This window comes from Drosophila navojoa, chromosome 2 (genome assembly GCF_054131105.1).
Source record: "Drosophila navojoa isolate 15081-1374.11 chromosome 2, UAZ_NAV_1.0, whole genome shotgun sequence".
NCBI lineage: Eukaryota > Metazoa > Arthropoda > Insecta > Diptera > Drosophilidae > Drosophila > Drosophila navojoa.
The window spans coordinates 32,483,570-32,500,204 of record NC_142890.1 but is presented as its reverse complement, the minus strand read 5'-3'; the positions used below and the strand labels follow the sequence as shown (position 1 = coordinate 32,500,204).

The window sequence follows — 16,635 nt, the reverse complement described above, 5'->3', positions numbered from 1 at the left end:
TCTCGCACTTTTTCATGAATGTTCTTGCCTTTTGCTGCTTTTATACGCACACTGCCTATATTCAAATTAACCGCCAAATAACTACACAATCGCCTCTATTGCCCGTCACCTCTATTTGGGTATGCCGGCGGGTTTTTACGCCGCCCGTATACCACACTCTCTCTAGCCCCGGGTCCCTGCTCGGGCGCCACTTGTAAGGTTACATTATTTTCCAGCCGGGGTCAGAGTCTCAGTCTGCCCAGGGCCATAACTCACAAGAAATTTGTAAGTAGATACGGGACTTTACGTGGTTAGAGAAATAGGAGAGGGTGGGGCAGTCATTATGTATCAAACGGCCACGCACCCTGAACTCGCCGACCACGCCTACACGTTCGCACGTGGGAAGGCTGCAGCGATTGAGTGGCGCGATCAAGCGCACTCTAGATTGCTGGGGTCGGGGTTGCAAAGGCGTATTGCGGGGTATTAGTGGGGCTACTACGATTGGTAGACCGCGGATCGAGGAACGCCCAGCGTTGTCGCCGGCGTTCGCTCCAGACCACGCGATTTTTGCATGCCAGAGTTTTAACCTTCTGGCGAACGGGGTTTGACCTCGTTCTAACTACCTGTTAGTATTGTTATAATTGTTAGTGAATTATTGTTAGCATACTAACTAACAAATAAATGCGCAACTGTTTCTATATACTTTTCTTATTTTATTTCATATATTACCTTACACCTTCTACCCTTTGCCTATCAGTTCTCTATTTTCTTTTTATCTTTCCTCTTCTCCGACTGCTCAAACCGAGAGCTAAAAACTTACTGAAATCTGCGTGCAGCTTTCAAGCTTCTCCTCCCGCTCTCCAGATTTCACTACGCGACCAGCAATGCAATCCACCACCGCGAGCTTTCAAGCCGCACGGTTGCATTGCTGATCGCATGTCCGCCCACTAATTTGAATTTTGCTTACTGTCTATGGCACCTGTATCTACTTAACTGTCTTACAAACTAACGCTTAGTCTGCTTACTATCTAACTTACTATCTACCAAAAATATACAACAACTATAAGATATAAACTTAATGGCTACAAAAATCAATCCAATCCAACTTAATCGCTACGAGCATAATACAAATTCAACAACTATAAAGATCAACCAAATACAATTCAATTCAATTCAATTCATTAACTTAATCGCTACAAATATAATATAAACTTAACGACTATAATTCAATATGTAAGGTGGGCAAAAAGGCCACCTTACAGATCTTTTGTTCAACCATCGACCATCTCGGTCGAGCGCATGAAGCAAAATGATTGTGCTTTCGTATATTTTCGTAGCCTGAACCTAAAAGAGAGGAGCCGAGCAAATACGAAGTTGTGTGGCATAGAATACATAGACCGGCCACGTAGTGTAAAGCTCATTGCACACTCTTTTTTCGAGCATTAGGCGTTATCAGGTGGTAATTCTTGAAGTCGTAGGGGAAAAAAATACATCTACAAATATATTTCTAAGAAATTACAGAATACATTAAAATCAAACTAGAAAAGATTTTACCGATGATTCCATAGATGGCTCTCCAGCTCAAGTTTCTTGTGTGAGAAAGAAAGATGCGAAGGGGTCCTCGTAGTTGAGTATTCTCGACTATAGCTGTCTTGCCTGTTTTACTCTTTATTTGATTGATATTTGATCATGTTTATCTTGTTCGTCGGTGTGTACTAACAGTTATTTACTAGAAAATAGAAAAAGGGAAAAATTGGTCTGTCTGGGAATTCCAGATTTCGGAGGTAATGTCCCGGTGTCCCGTTTCGATAATAAATCATAATTTTAACAAAATGCAACTCATAATATAAAATTGAAGTTTTAACTGAGACAATTGAAGAATTTTTTTCTTCCGACAGATCTGACTTTATTTGATGAAAAATTCGTAAACGGCAGGTTGCAGGAATTCTGCTTTTCAAAAAAGTTAATTTGACATTATTTAATTATCGCGAGATGTTTTGATCAGGGCGACGAGCTGAGTCGATTTAGCCCTGTCCGTCTGTGTGTTAATAGATATAAAATCGAGATGTCCGTATGTATAGCGCACAAATCGAGCTTATCTTTAAAAACAGATAACTCATTCCAATATTTTTTATCGATAAAAACCTGATCGAAGAATCAGTTCTAAAATTATATCTCCCACATCTTTAAAGGTAGTCTCCAAATTTAAAAAGTATATTAAGATGCACTGTATACAATTTCAATTTTTGTTAAAATTTCCCCCAAGCCCTATATCCGGACCCTCACACTCATATTTGTAAAATGCGTATTTCAAATACACTTGATTGATTCATAAAGACTGTACGTCTATAAATTAAATTATTCAATAAATAAATTCTTATTATATTGCCCACATTGCAGCGCAGTCCAAGTGCAGCCGCCTGTGTATGTGCGTGTGTGTGTGTTTCTATGTGTGCGTGTGCGTGCGCGTGTGTGTATGTATGCCTATGTGTATGTATGTTATATGTTTGTGTGTGTGTGTGTGCGAATTATTATTGAAATATCAGTTGCTTGGAGAGTTCAGGGGATCTCATAATCGAGCAGTCTCAACTTTACAACTACAACTACAATATGTGGTTTTTCGGCTAAGGGTAGCGCACGGTGCTTGCGAGACGGCCATAAAGCATTGCTTCACAAGCAGTTTGCTCGCTTTTAGCCTGGGACAGCTCGTCATCGCTCGATTCTGCGAAGCTCTATCATAATTGTGGCCGCTCCGGGATGGTTTCTTGTCGATGGACTGTCTTCATGAAACTTTTAGCACTAACCAGGGAACACATAGACCGGACACGTAGTGCAAAGCGTTTTGCACACTTATTTTCGAGCATTGGTTCCCAGACCGTTCGTATTTGCTCGGCTTCTCACTTTTTAGGCTTGTGCTACTAAAATACGGGAACACAAATTCATTTCTCTTCATGCGCTCGACCGAGATGGTCGATTGTTAAACGAAAGATCCCTCTATGCTAAATGTTTCCCTTGCTCTCTCTCTCTCGATGCTCTCTGCTCTCTCAAATGTGTATATGTGTGTATGCATGTGAGCACAAGCAGCAGCTCTGAGCTGCCAGCTCACGAAAATTGAAATTTCTTCGCAGCAAGAACCCATGCCTTCCCTTCTGTGTGAAGAGTATACCGAACTCATCAAACCGTTTGCCAAGCTCGTGCAAAATATGTATATGTGCTTTCGATTTTATTTGTGGAAAGGGTATGAAAGCGTTGGTGCTCATAGTGAAAATGCTTTCGCGACGAGCCTGCACGCACACACTCTCCCTTGCTACATGTACTATGAGCATTTGTATGCCTGTGTGCGAAGCTCTTGCTGCTAGTAGCAATTTTAAATCCCAGCATTTGCATTTGGTTGATCTTGTGAAGTGCTCACATACGATTAGATTATGATTATAATATCGATTGGCATGGATTTGCCAAAGCAGTATTTGAAATACGCCTTTTACAGTGAGGGGGTGGATATAGGGGTGGGGGTAAATTATTTGAAAAGCACATAAGTGTACATTTAAAATTTGGAAAAAATTTAGGGCTAAAGGTGTTAGAGATATATTTAAATAACTAGCTTTCGATAAGGTGTTTAAAATATCGGCAATAGTTATCGATTTTTGGAGGAAGGCTCGATATGTACACGGACCTAGGAAAAAAATTTCAAGTGTCTAGCTCTTATATCTTCCGAGATTGACGCTTTCATACGGACGGACGGACAGTCAGACGGACCGGGCTGAACTGACTCAGCTCGTCGCCCTGATGAAGATGATAAAGAATATATACACATTGCGGGGTCTGCAATGCTTCCTTATGCCTGTTACATACTTTTAACATTTTCAAATGGTTCAGGGTATAACAAAAAAATTTAATAAAAATCAGTAATCAAATATATTTAGAAATAGATAAGAGAAATTATAATTAATCATGGCAAAGCCCAAGTAACCAATCATCATCATTGCTGTCCAATGATGCGTCATCATCACGACCAGCACCGCCTATTAACTCCCAAATGAATATAGACCAACGAACACAACTAGTCAAAGGTTTAAGAGAATTTAACGAAAATCCAGCAAGTCCTGGAAGAAGACCGTTGGCAGAATAATGCAGGATAGGAAAGCAACCCTAGATTTATGTTAAGACTATCGACAATCTAAGGAGGCTGGAGAGTCCAGTCAGACATTTAAGGGGAGAACCCAATCATTAGAACTTATTTGTGGCAGTTTATATTCGTACTAGAGAGAGTTTCTTTTGTTACTAAATTATATCAAATATATTATTTCATTGAACACAAAGTTGTTTATATTCACAAGAACCCACCACAGCGTCCCCAATTATTAGTGCTCTAGTGTGGGAGAGCTTAACTTATATATGCATCCCTCATACAATAAGAAATAAAATACCTGGATTAGCAGATACAGCATTAGAATCCTACAACGTATCACTTGATTGGAATTCTATTACTAAATGCTTGACCATACATTATGCTGATAAGTGGGATATAACAACACTAAAATATCAGACTACCGGACTGACCCAAGGTAATCAATCTGTTGCAAAATTTCATTCAGTCGTCTACAAATATTTGCCACTTATTCCTAATAATGTGGGTTTTATGACTGTGACCAAAGTATATATCGACTTCTAGAAATCAAAAAACCCACCGATTTGCCACAAGCCTTCCACTCAAACTAGAGAATAAAAAATATGTCGCCTCTCAAGCCAACCAGAATGGTCGTCTGCAATCATTCCGACCTCCTCCAATAACACAAAATAACATTCCACGTCAACCAATACAAGTCTATAGGTTCAACCCCAGTTTTGGACATGACACCTAATGAACAAAAGTTCCACCATCAGCCAAGCTACAAATTTCCTGTAGCACATGCTCGTCGTTAATTTCAATTCTCCTGTAGCTTCGGGGTCGGTCACCTGCAGACCTACTGCATAGAACCATTAAATGCGGGAAGCAGGCTACAATATGAAAGACTGCAAAAAACCACCGAAGCAGGGCGCACTTCTGTTGATCATATGCCGGGATCGCAGAAATGCCCAAGCACACGACAAACTACAGCAAAATGTTAAAAATTCCTTAAGGTAATCTACACCGGAGCAAAACTATAGATGTACTTTTGACACAGAGGACAACACAAAGACTTAGCTCTAAGTAAGAAAACTCTAGTCGAGAGTGCATGACTAGATACTACCCTGAACCAAACTAATAAAATCGCACATTAAGTATGATAGAAAACTCATTTAATTAACTTTATAACCATTGTAAAAATAAACATCGATTCCTCGCCCTGGGTTCGAGCCCGAGTCTTCTCGATCGAGGGCCGCGCTGCTAGTCACAACGCCACCTCGCTTGTGAAAATCAGAAAGGCTTACTTTACTTTTTAAGGAATGGCCGCTTTTTCTACCGGGTGCATAATATTATTGAATTTTGTAATGCAGAAAGTAATGAGGTGAAGTTTCATTCCGTTTTCCATTACCCAAGCGTATACTTTTTATACCCTGAACCCATTGAAAATGGGAAATCAAGGTATAATGTTTTTGTGAAAAAGTATGTAACAGGCAGAAGGAGGCGTGGCAGACCCCACAAAGTATATATTATTCAGGGCGACGAGCTGAGTCGAATTGGCCCTGTCCGTCCGTCCGTATGTATGAACGCGTCGATCTCAGAAGGTATGTGAGCGAGACTTCAAATTTCTTTTAAAATGTCCGTCTATAGCGCGCGCATATCTAGTTTATCACTAAAAAACGATAGCTCAATCCGATATTTTTTATCGATAAAAAACTTTAACGAAAATCAATTAAAAATTTTAAATATATATTAAGACGCATTTTATACAATTTTGGTTTTTGTTAAAATTTACCCCCCAAATACTAGAGACTTGTGTTTCGGTATACACATACACAATTTATACATTATGATTGCGTTCTGATTTTTTTATCGAGAATAATCAAAAAAGTGATTTTGTTTTTTGAGCCTCATTGGAATACTATTGGAGACTTCAGATTTACTGTGTATATACATATGATTAATACAAACATTTTGTAATCAACAGATTTTGCATACCACGCCCCCTTCGCCCCCAATTTGTAAAAAACGTATTTCAAGTACTACTTCTGCTTTGGAATGTACACACATTTTGACCATGTAATTACGCTCTGAAAATTTCATTAAGATTGCATGTCTACAAAAAAAGTTATTCGTCAAATAAATTCTCATACTATTGCCCACACTGCAGCGCAGCCCAAGCGCAGTCGCTGCTTACTGCGCAGTTAGCAGAGCGCGAGCGCGTGAGGTTGGATGCATATGTATGTATGTGTGCGTGCATATGAGAAGTGCAAAATGATAAGAAGATCAGCTTGGAGGGTTCAGGGTATCTCCTAGTCGAGCAGTCTCGACTAGAGCGTTCTTACTTGTTTTGCGTTGCAAAAATCATAATTTTTGAACCAAGCAAGATATTTCAAAATCTTAAATAGACAAAAAAATATGTATGAAACCCATATATATATATGTCGTGTCTTCACTATATTATGAATATCGTGTTGTCACTATTATAAGAATTGTGTCATCACTATATTTCAAGAATAAGAGCGTAAAGAAGAAAGGATAAAATGTGATTCGGAATAGCGCTTAAGCTATTTTTCTTGTCCTATCCACCCAAATTCAATAAATCGCACAGCGTTCGTCATTTCAGATGGGCAATATGAGTTCTTGGATATGCTCTTCGGGTTAAAAAAATGACCCGTCAGTGTTTCAACGAGCAGTGATGAAAGCTATGGGAGAGCTTGCCTATTCATACGTAATCGTTTACATGGATTACATAATGATAGTTGCTGAAGCGATAGACGACGCATTTTATTGTCTGAGGCTGCATTTTATTTTAACGTTGCTAAGTGCTCGTTTTTTAAATCTAGCGTTGAATATCTGAGCTTTGAAGTCAGAGAGGGTGAAATTCGCAAAAATCCCCGCAAGAAACGTTGACAGTATCTGAATGGAAATTAGAGCATGAAGAAATTCTTCAAAAAATTTTCACAGCATTGACAGATGAACCTGTTTTTATTTAATCTGGATTATCCGATCGAACTGTATACTGATGACAGGAACGAACTGTATACTGATGCTGCATAGGATTGATGACGAACTTCTTGAGCCTCTATATCATTCGTTCGAATTGGAAACTTTATCCCTTTACAACTCAATGAAGCACTTTCGCCAATACTTACTGACAAACATTTCGTAGTTTATACAGACTGTAATTCGTTGAAAGCTTCACGTTCAAAGGCTGATCTGACGCCAAGAGTTCATCGTTGGTGGGCTTTTACGCAATTCTTCAACTTTGACATACAATATAGGCCTGGTAGTAGAATGGCGCATGTAGACTTATTTTCTAGACCTCTTTTACCCAATAAAATGAGTACTCAAGTGCCTATCAAGCGGGTACAGCTAGTTGAGATTTCAAATTAATGACTTTAGGCGGAGCAACAGAGAGATCCAGAGATTTCTTTGATAATTACGAAACTTAAAAATGATGAGCTTGAGGAAAGCATAGCGAAGACTTATGAGTTTCGATGAAAAATTCTTCATCGGAAAATACAAAGAATTGGAAAAACAGGAGTAGCGCCCGTCCCATACCAAAGGTAGATATTCCATGGCACACGGTTCACATTGACATCACTGTTAAATTATGGGGAAAAAGTGACCAAAAGGAATATATAATAGTTCAAGTTGATGCCTTCACTAAATTCGTTTACTTACATAATATATCACACAGTCAATATTATTTCAAAAAGAATAGTTTCAGATCAGCTGTTTTACAGGCACTGAATTTGGCAAATTTTGTACAATGCAAAAAATTGACTTACATTTAATAGTAAGAGGAGCGAGCAAATGGCTAAGTTGAACGCGTTATGAGTATACTGAAAACATATGCTAACTCTTTAGGTGAAATTCAATTGGCTATAAATTATACAACAAATAGAACTACAAAAGCTAGCCCATCAGAATTACTAATCGGAAAAGAAGTAAAACTTTAAATATGTTGCATATCTGTGAAAATAAAGATAAGACAGATGTAAGTAATATAAGAAAGGTTCATATAGAAAATATTGAACAGTACGCTCTTTATGAGAAAGATCGATTCGGCAAATATAAGTCTAAATTGTAAGATTTAAGATTGGCGATTATGCACTGCTCAAGAATGAGAAAACACACCAAACCAAATTAGATTCAAAATTTAATGGTCCGTTCTTAGTGACAGAAGTTCTCGATGGAGACCGATATGTTTCGAAGTCTTTAGTCAACAAGTGAATTGATAAGTATTAGCACGAGCTGTTAAGACGTATGCCGGTGGAGAGGATTCCATTAAGTGGAAATGTGCTGAGACGGCGTTGAAAGAGACATCAATGAAGGCGTTGAAAGAGACGTCAGTGACATGTTAATGGAGCTAACATGTGAGATATCAGACACTATTAGTTTTTGGTTTGTAACACACGAGGACGTGTCAACGTCAGAATGGCCGTGTCGTGTCTTCACAATATTATGAATATCGTGTTAACACTATTATAAGCATCGTGTCATCACTATATTTCAAGATTAAGAGCGTAATGAGGAAAGAATAAAATGTACTTAGCAATAACGCTTAAGGTTGTATGTGTGACTATGCGACTGCCGTTATTTCAATTCCATTCGTTTCTTCCCCGATCCGTTATCCTAACCTGGCAGACGTCTCTGTTTGATGCAGTCTGGGCCCGACAGTAAGTTAGAGCGAGTATGTGTGTTTACTCACTTAGAACAGCAGTGAGATAGTAAATCGAAGTTATGGCACTTTCGAGAAGAAATCGAGCGAGCGAACATGTCGAGGACCAGAAAGCGTCCGGTGATGGATTTTTACTATTCCGATATCTCCGACATATATGTATTTAAAATTTTGAGACTCTAGCTTTTAACACTGACCAAACAACACATAGACTAGACATGTAGAGCCAACTTCGTATTCGCTCGGCTTGGTATTGGCTGGCTCGGGTAATGAAAGACAGCACGACGAAATCAGTGCGCTCTAAGCACGCAAACGAAATGGTCATGTATGCGCTTTTCGTTTTTTGTCTTCCTCTCCCTCTCCTCTCTCTCTCTCTCTCTCTCTCTCTCTCTCTTGTGGGCTCTCAAATCATGAAGCTCAGCAGCGCACAAAAATTGAAATTTCTTCGCTACGGTCCCAGCTCTTTTCTTTTGAGTGCAGAGTATACCGAAATCTTAAAATCGTTTGCGACATTCATGCAAACAAAATGTTAGCGTTGGCCGGGCCCTGCTAGACAGATTTTGCGGCGTGGAGAAACATTGCTCTACATGTCTAGTCTATGTGTTGTTGGGTCAGTGCTTTTAAGGAGATATAATTTTTTAACTGATTTTCGATAAGGTTTTTAATCGATAAAAAAAAAACAAAGGGATGAGTTATCGATTTTTGGACATAAAATCGACATCCGCGGAATATACACGGACCTAGCCTCTAGCTCTTGGATTTAGTTGGCTCGTTATTTGTGGGAAGGGTATGAAAGCGTTGCTACGCATAAAGAATATGTATTCGCTACGAAATTGTAACGGCATATTGCCGTTGGTCGGCCGTCCGGCCTGCACACACACGATTACATTGCCCTTCGTTTTTTCCTTAATTTTTTTTCTCTGCCAGCAGCGACGCAATTCATATACTCAATGAGACAACTCTTTCTCGTTCAATAGAATATTGTGCCTCTGAATCATATACGAGCGCACTCAATTTCTGATTTGGCCTCGGTGCCAATCATTTCAATATGAGCATTATTCGAGTACGTTTTTTTAGCACTCATGCAGCCCTCCATCTAACATATTGACAGACGATCAGGGCCTAATTAACCTAGCTCTTCGCCCTGATGAAGAATAGACATATATACTTTGTGGGGTCTGCCACGCCTCCTTCTGCCTGTTATATACATATGTATATACATTTCAACAAATCAATGATTCTGCATTTTCAATGGGTACAGGGTAAAACAATGATTGTTATGTGTAATTTAATTATACATATGTGTTTGTATGTTTATTATTAATGTAATTTGATAAAAACGCTAATCTTTTTGTCAAAAACCAATATGATTATACTTGCTTAACAGCAAAACATGTATATATTTTCATATGTATTAATAAAAACCCTATTAAATTCACAGCGATACAAGTTCATACTCGGTATATAATTTAAGCGCTCCAATTCCATATCTGACAGCCAAATTACGAATTTATAAAAAAAGGCAGAAAACATGGTGGATGATAATGCCAACAATTGCGTGAGTATTTTGTTTTGCATCTAAATAATTATAATGATTTAAAAATCAGTTATTATTAAATGAATAAGTATATTTATTTGTGAGCCCTTCTCCTCCTTCCGTGCTAACATCGTCACCTAATTCGCTTGCGCCTCCCTCACCTTGTGCTTAATAATTTACAATGCGCAGAGCGGGTGGGGTGTTAATTGCTGTTAAATACAGTATCCTCTCTGAATTGTTATACCCTCTGAACCCATTCAAAATGGGAAATCAGGGTATAATGGTTTTGTTAAAGCACTGACCAAACAACACATAGGCTATAGACATGTAGTACAAAGTTTATCAACACCGAAAAATCTGCCTCCTAGGGCCTATCGATTTCGTATTTGCTCGGCTCTTCACTTTTAGGTTCAAGCTACGAAAATACACGCTTCATGCGCTCGACCGAGACAGTCAAATGTTGAATAAAAGTTGCCTCTGTGATCAATTTTTGTTGTTGCTCTCTCGCTCTCTCTACTCTCTGCTCTCTCAAATATGTATATGTATGTATGCATGTGAGCACAAGCAGCAGCTCACAAAAATTGAAAATTTTCGCGTTCGACTGCCGTTTTTTCCCTTCTGTGTGAAGAGTATACCTAACTCTTCAAACCGTTTGCCAGCCTTGTACAAAATATTTGTGTTTTCGTTATTATTTGTGAGAAGGGTGTGAAAGCGTTGGTGGTCCTAATGAAAAGTTTTCGAGACGAGCGTGCACTCTCACAACACAGTCCCTTCCTGCATGTATGAGCATTAGTTTGCCTGTGTGCGTGCGAAGGCCTTGCTTCCTGTAGCAATTTTAGGCCCTAGCGTTTGAATTTGCTCGATCTTGAGGAGTGCTCGCATTTCAATGTATGTACGCATGAGCTGTGAAGCTAACAATTATGGGAGATCACTTGTAGAAGCATTTGTATGCCTGTGGGCCCTTACATGTGCGTGTGTGTATGTGCATGTGTATGCATGAGACATGAACTTTGGCGTGTGCCTACCTCAACTTAGAATTAATTGACCGATTTAGGGTTCGAATTGAGAAGGCGCGCTTGTGTTGTTTGGTCAGTGTTAAAGTGTAACAGGCAGAAGGAGGCGTGGCAGACCCCACAAAGAATATACATTCTTGATCAGAGTGACGAAGTGAGTCGATTTAGCCCTGTCCGTCTGTCCGTATGTTTGAATGCGTCGATTTCAGAAGATATAAGAGCTAGACTTCATTTTTTTTTAATGACCGTATATAGAGCGCGGTTGCACTAACCAGCGAACACATAGACCGGACACGTAGTGTAAAGTGTTTTGCACACTTTTTTTTGACATTACGACCCACACAACTTCGTATTTGCTCGGCTCCTCACTTTAGGTTTTGATATTACTGCTTTCACTGAAACATGGTTAATTAATAATAATAATATTGAGATCCTTTCGAGTGATTTCACTATTTATAGACTCGATACGTAGAGGGGGTGGGGTGTTAATTGCTGTTAAGTCCAGTATATTTTCCGAATAATTTACCTTTTCGTCCCTTCATGTAAATGATAGAGACTTGCTTCTTGTGTTGGGTAGTTTCTAATAATTCTAAGACTTCTTGGTCATCATCATGAAATTTGGAACATATACTCGTGTAATCTCCGATTTATTAAATGTTAAAATTTTCCCGATCCGCCCACTAAGGACCAAATCGGCAAATGCATTTTCCGATATAACAGAAATCATATTATTTGATGAACTATAAAGTTAAAATTTGGAATATCGATCTCGAACTATGGCGGATATATCTACGCCAATCGGGGGCGTGGAAAATCGGATAGAACTATGTCTCCTAGAGTTTTAAAGTTAGAACGTTAAAATTTTGAATGTGAACTAATGTAATGATTCTATAAAGATTAAGATTTATATGTCAACGCCCACCAGAGGCGTGGAAAATTGGACCTCAAGGTATAGTGATATATTTTGGACACTATTGATGATAGAGACCTCAAATTTGGTATATATACTCGAGCTGACCTCCCAAGACGTAAAAGCTATGCTGGATATATGTCTGCCCACAGAAGGCGTGGCAAACCAGCAAAAGCCGGTATAAGCACTAGAAGCTTCAAATTTAGATAGTTTCTCTATCGATTCCCCAAATAATATTGTTATGCCTCTTTAAGCATCCAAATTTTGTAACTAGGTTAACGTTAGCTTGTTCTATGAGCTGGCCAAAAATGAAGGGTTTAATCCCTGTAGGGGTGTGGCAAATCGAAAAAACTGAATTTTCTACAGTATTATGTCAAAACTTTACTACTAAATCGCTGATGGGGTGTAAATGAGTATTCCGCAGACGGTAACGCCTGACTGCTACGTTCTTAGTTGTTATACCCTGAACCTATTAAGAAGGGAAATCAGGGTATAATGGTTTTGTTGAAATGTATGTCCAGAATGAGGCTTGGTAGACCCCACATATTCTTGATTAGGGCGACGAGCTGAGTCGATTTGGCCCCGTTCGTCTGTCCGTATGTATGTATGAACACGTCGATCTCAGAAGATATAAGAGCTAGAGACCTCAAATTTTTCTTAAAACGTCCGAATATATCGCGTGCATATCGAATTTATCACTAAACAAGTAAGAAGACTCTAGTCGAGACTGCTCGACTAGGAGATACCCTGAACCCTCCAGTCTGATATTTCAATCACTCTGCACCTTTTTTAGGCACACATACATACATTTTCCCATTTTCAATGGGAATCCTTATCGAAAATCACATCATTAAAGCTAGAATCTTCAAATGTAAAATATATATTATAATGCATTTTATACAATTTCGATTTTTATAAAACTTACCCCCCACCCCTATATTTATCCCCTCACACTCATATTTGTAAATGGCGTATTTGAAATACTAGAGACTTGTGCTTCGGTATATACATAGATTTAATGATTGCGTTCTGAAAGTTTCATTAAGATCGTACGTCTAGAAATTAAATTATTCAACAAATAAATTCTCAAAATATCGTCGCTGCTTACTGCGCAGTTAGCAGAGCGCGTTCTAATACGTTCGTGTGTATGTATGTGTGCCTACAAAAATGTAGAGTGAGTAGAATATTAGATTACTAGTTTTATGTTTTTAATTAAATAAATAAAAAATACTTTTAAAAAGCTGAAACTGAGCTAAGCATCATAGTTTTGACCTAGCTAAAAAATTTAACACTTGCGCATTGGCAAAGAAATCAATGTAAAAGTGGCCCCATTCCTAAATTTTTTATTTCGTCCCGAATCCTTAGAAATACGACTCTCAACCCTAAACTTTGTGGTGTCTTGATTTTTTTTTTCAACTGAATTGGGTTAACGTTCTTATATTTGTGTTCCATACTTTCAAAATTCTTTGTATAGATGGAATCTAGTATTACAACAAAACTATTTTTGTTTACTCGAAAAATATATGCATCTTATATATATATATATATATACATATATAAAAGAGAGTTGTGAAAAGTGTTCCTAAAATTATAACTCGAGATCTGCTGGACCAATTTTCATGGTTTTTGATTTGTTGGATTTGTCTCCGCTACGAGTAGGATAGTAGATCTTAAAAATACTGAACAAATTTGACGAATACTTGAAAAACGCGTTTTTTTCCCTAAGGATTCAAATTTCCATTGATACTCAGAAGGCTTGATAACAGTGACAGTTTTCGGTCCTGCTCTCATATTATACAATAGTATAGAAGTAAATAAACAAATGTAGTCAGTCAGTCTACGGCACAGCCTCAGGCGAACCTGACTATTCATAAAAAAGCACATTTGATAAAAATAATACGCGTGCATACAGAAGCTATATATCTCGAAAGTTCAGTTATTTGTTTGTCTCAAACATAAATTTGTGTAAATTATATATATATATATATTCCTTGAATGCTTTATGTGGCTTTGTGCGAGGGCATATTCTGTATTACTATTAATAAATATGCCGCGTCCTAGAAGATCTAATCTTCCCCGGCGGACCCATGATGCAATTAGGCAACGGAATATCGCGAGTCAATTTTCTGACGAAGAACGAAAAATCTCCCGAGAAAGGCGCCGCGATAGTACCCAGCAAAGAAGGGCCTTAATTCGTGCTTCTCAAAGAGAGGCAGCCCGTGAAACGGCAATAAGAAATGGTTCAAGGATTTTATTATCTGGTGATAACTACCAGTAATTCCAAGATCTACTGATGCCGACGAAATAAACGCTTGCCTCAAAGCATCAAATCTGTGGCGATATGTAGCCATATATAACTTCAACTGTCTGTAAATATGAGAGTTGCATTGTTGAACGATCTATCTGCTGATGATTTCTCGAAGCAATTGCTGAATATCGATAATGGCCGTATTCCTGTTGACGAATCGAGTGGCTTGATTTCATTTCCTCACAATTTTTGCAATTTCGTCTCATTAAAAGATGAGCTTATCAACAAAGTATTTCCGAATATCATTGCTCTCCACAAAAATACTAAATGGTTAAGTGAGCAAGCAATTTTGGCGGCTAAAAAAAAAAAGATGTGGATGACCTTAACTTTATAATTCAAAATAAAATCGTTGGTACTCTGTATTCATTCAAATCTATCGACTGTGTAACAAGCGAAGAAGAAGCCACTAATTATCCAACTGAATTTTTGAACTCCTTGGATGTGCCTGATTTACCACCGCACAATTTACAACTGAAGGTTGGCTCGGTAGTTATCATGCTTAGAAATTTTAACCAACCAAAACTGTGCAATGGAACGCGTTTGGTGATAAGAAAACTGATGAGCAATGTGATTCACGCGTCGATACTCAAAGGAAAAGTTTAAGATGAGGAAGTTCTTATCCCTAGTTTAAACGAATTAATTTCCCGATTCGTCTTGCCTTCGCCATGACGATAAAAAAATCACTGGGCCAATCCTTGACTATTTGTAGCCTCAATCTAGAAAATGCGTGTTTTTCTCATGGTCAATTGTACGTGGCATGCTCACGTGTTGGCAAACCATCCGCATTATTTGTTCTTGCACCTGACCAAAAAACAAACAATGTCGTTTACCACAAGGTGCTTGAATGAAAATCCGATTATTAAATTTATCAGAGTGTATCCCAACCTGAACAACATAGCTTTCAACAATTTTTTACCTAGAAACAATGGATAGGGCAATGCAACGTTTGCCGGGCCAGCTAGTATTATATATTTATAGTTTATAATTATATTTTTATACCCTTAACCCATTGAAAATGGGAAATCCGGGTGGAATGACAGAAGGAATCATCGCAGACCCCATAAAGTATATATATTTCTTGATCAGCGCGACTAGCTGAGTCGATATTTCACTTCGGCCAATGGGAGGCTGCCCCGCAGATCACGCCACTTTACTGTTTTTAGGGGCATGAGCGACAGAAAGGCCCCGCTCCAGAGCCGAACAGGCCCCGTTACCACCCGAAGCAGAGCCTGTGGCTGGGCTATAGAAGGCCGCCGGCTGCTCCATACGGGGAGCAAAAAGAAAAGTGATTATCAAAAGTGGACAGACGCGATATAGAGTGAAAGTAATACAGTGAAAAGTGAAAGTCAACGCGAGTGGAAAATCAGGATTTCCAGGACATCGTGGGAACGGAAAGGACATCCAGTGGGAATCTTTGCGACGACTAAAGAGGCAATCAGGATCATCAGCTGGCACCAACGAGGACATTGGTGCAGACCAGCAGCTTCAGCGAGGCCTGCACATCTGAGAAAGTTGACGTAGCCGTGAGTAAGAGAAGTGTTATCAGTGAAACGAAGCTATTGTTGTGCTGTGAGCGAGTTCACAGATCCAGATCCTGACGTTTTCCGAATCATTCAAGTGTGTCCTAGCACAACACTCTCACTGAACCAGCACTCAGCATGTGTACCTTGCGAAAGCGACATATCATATAAGTTATAATTAAAGTAAAGTGTAAAATTTATATAAAACTTATTCAAGAAAATATATTTTACGTTTCTAAACAATAACTCAAGTGACTAATTAATATCGCGGGGGCTTCAACAAAAAAATTTGTTGGGAGGAACCCAGCTGACTGAAACTAGCCCAGCTTAGACTCGGGATAAGCCGATGGTTCTTTACAATACAAACATTTTGTAATTCACAGATTTTGGATTGCACGCCCCCTTCGCCCCCAATTTGTAAAAAAACGCATTTCAAGTACAAGAGACAGATTTGGAATGTACATACACTTGAACAATATAATTACGTTCTGAAAGTTTCATTCAGACTGTATGTCTACAATAGAAATTATTCAACAAATAAATTCTCATAATATTAATATTCTTACTTGTTTAGGG

General features: G+C 38.6%; 3 long non-coding RNA genes across 4 annotated transcripts in view; 2 read left to right on the top strand and 1 right to left on the bottom strand.

Annotated features, from left to right (window-relative positions):
* The window catches only part of LOC149092479 (uncharacterized), a 101,628-nt gene that overhangs the window by 66,933 nt on the left and 18,060 nt on the right, over positions 1–16,635 (top strand). The window lies entirely within an intron of this gene.
* Positions 1–16,635, top strand: part of LOC108657976 (uncharacterized) — a 48,953-nt gene that overhangs the window by 19,935 nt on the left and 12,383 nt on the right. For both annotated transcript variants that reach the window (XR_016196965.1, XR_016196966.1), the window contains one exon: positions 10,213–10,329. This is a non-coding gene — a long non-coding RNA (uncharacterized LOC108657976). The remainder of the gene's footprint in view (positions 1–10,212; positions 10,330–16,635) is intronic.
* On the bottom strand, positions 672–15,513 carry LOC149092480 (uncharacterized). Its single transcript, XR_016196982.1, has 2 exons — positions 15,431–15,513; positions 672–1,234 (listed from the first exon to the last, which is right to left on the bottom strand). It is a non-coding gene; the product is annotated as an uncharacterized LOC149092480 (long non-coding RNA).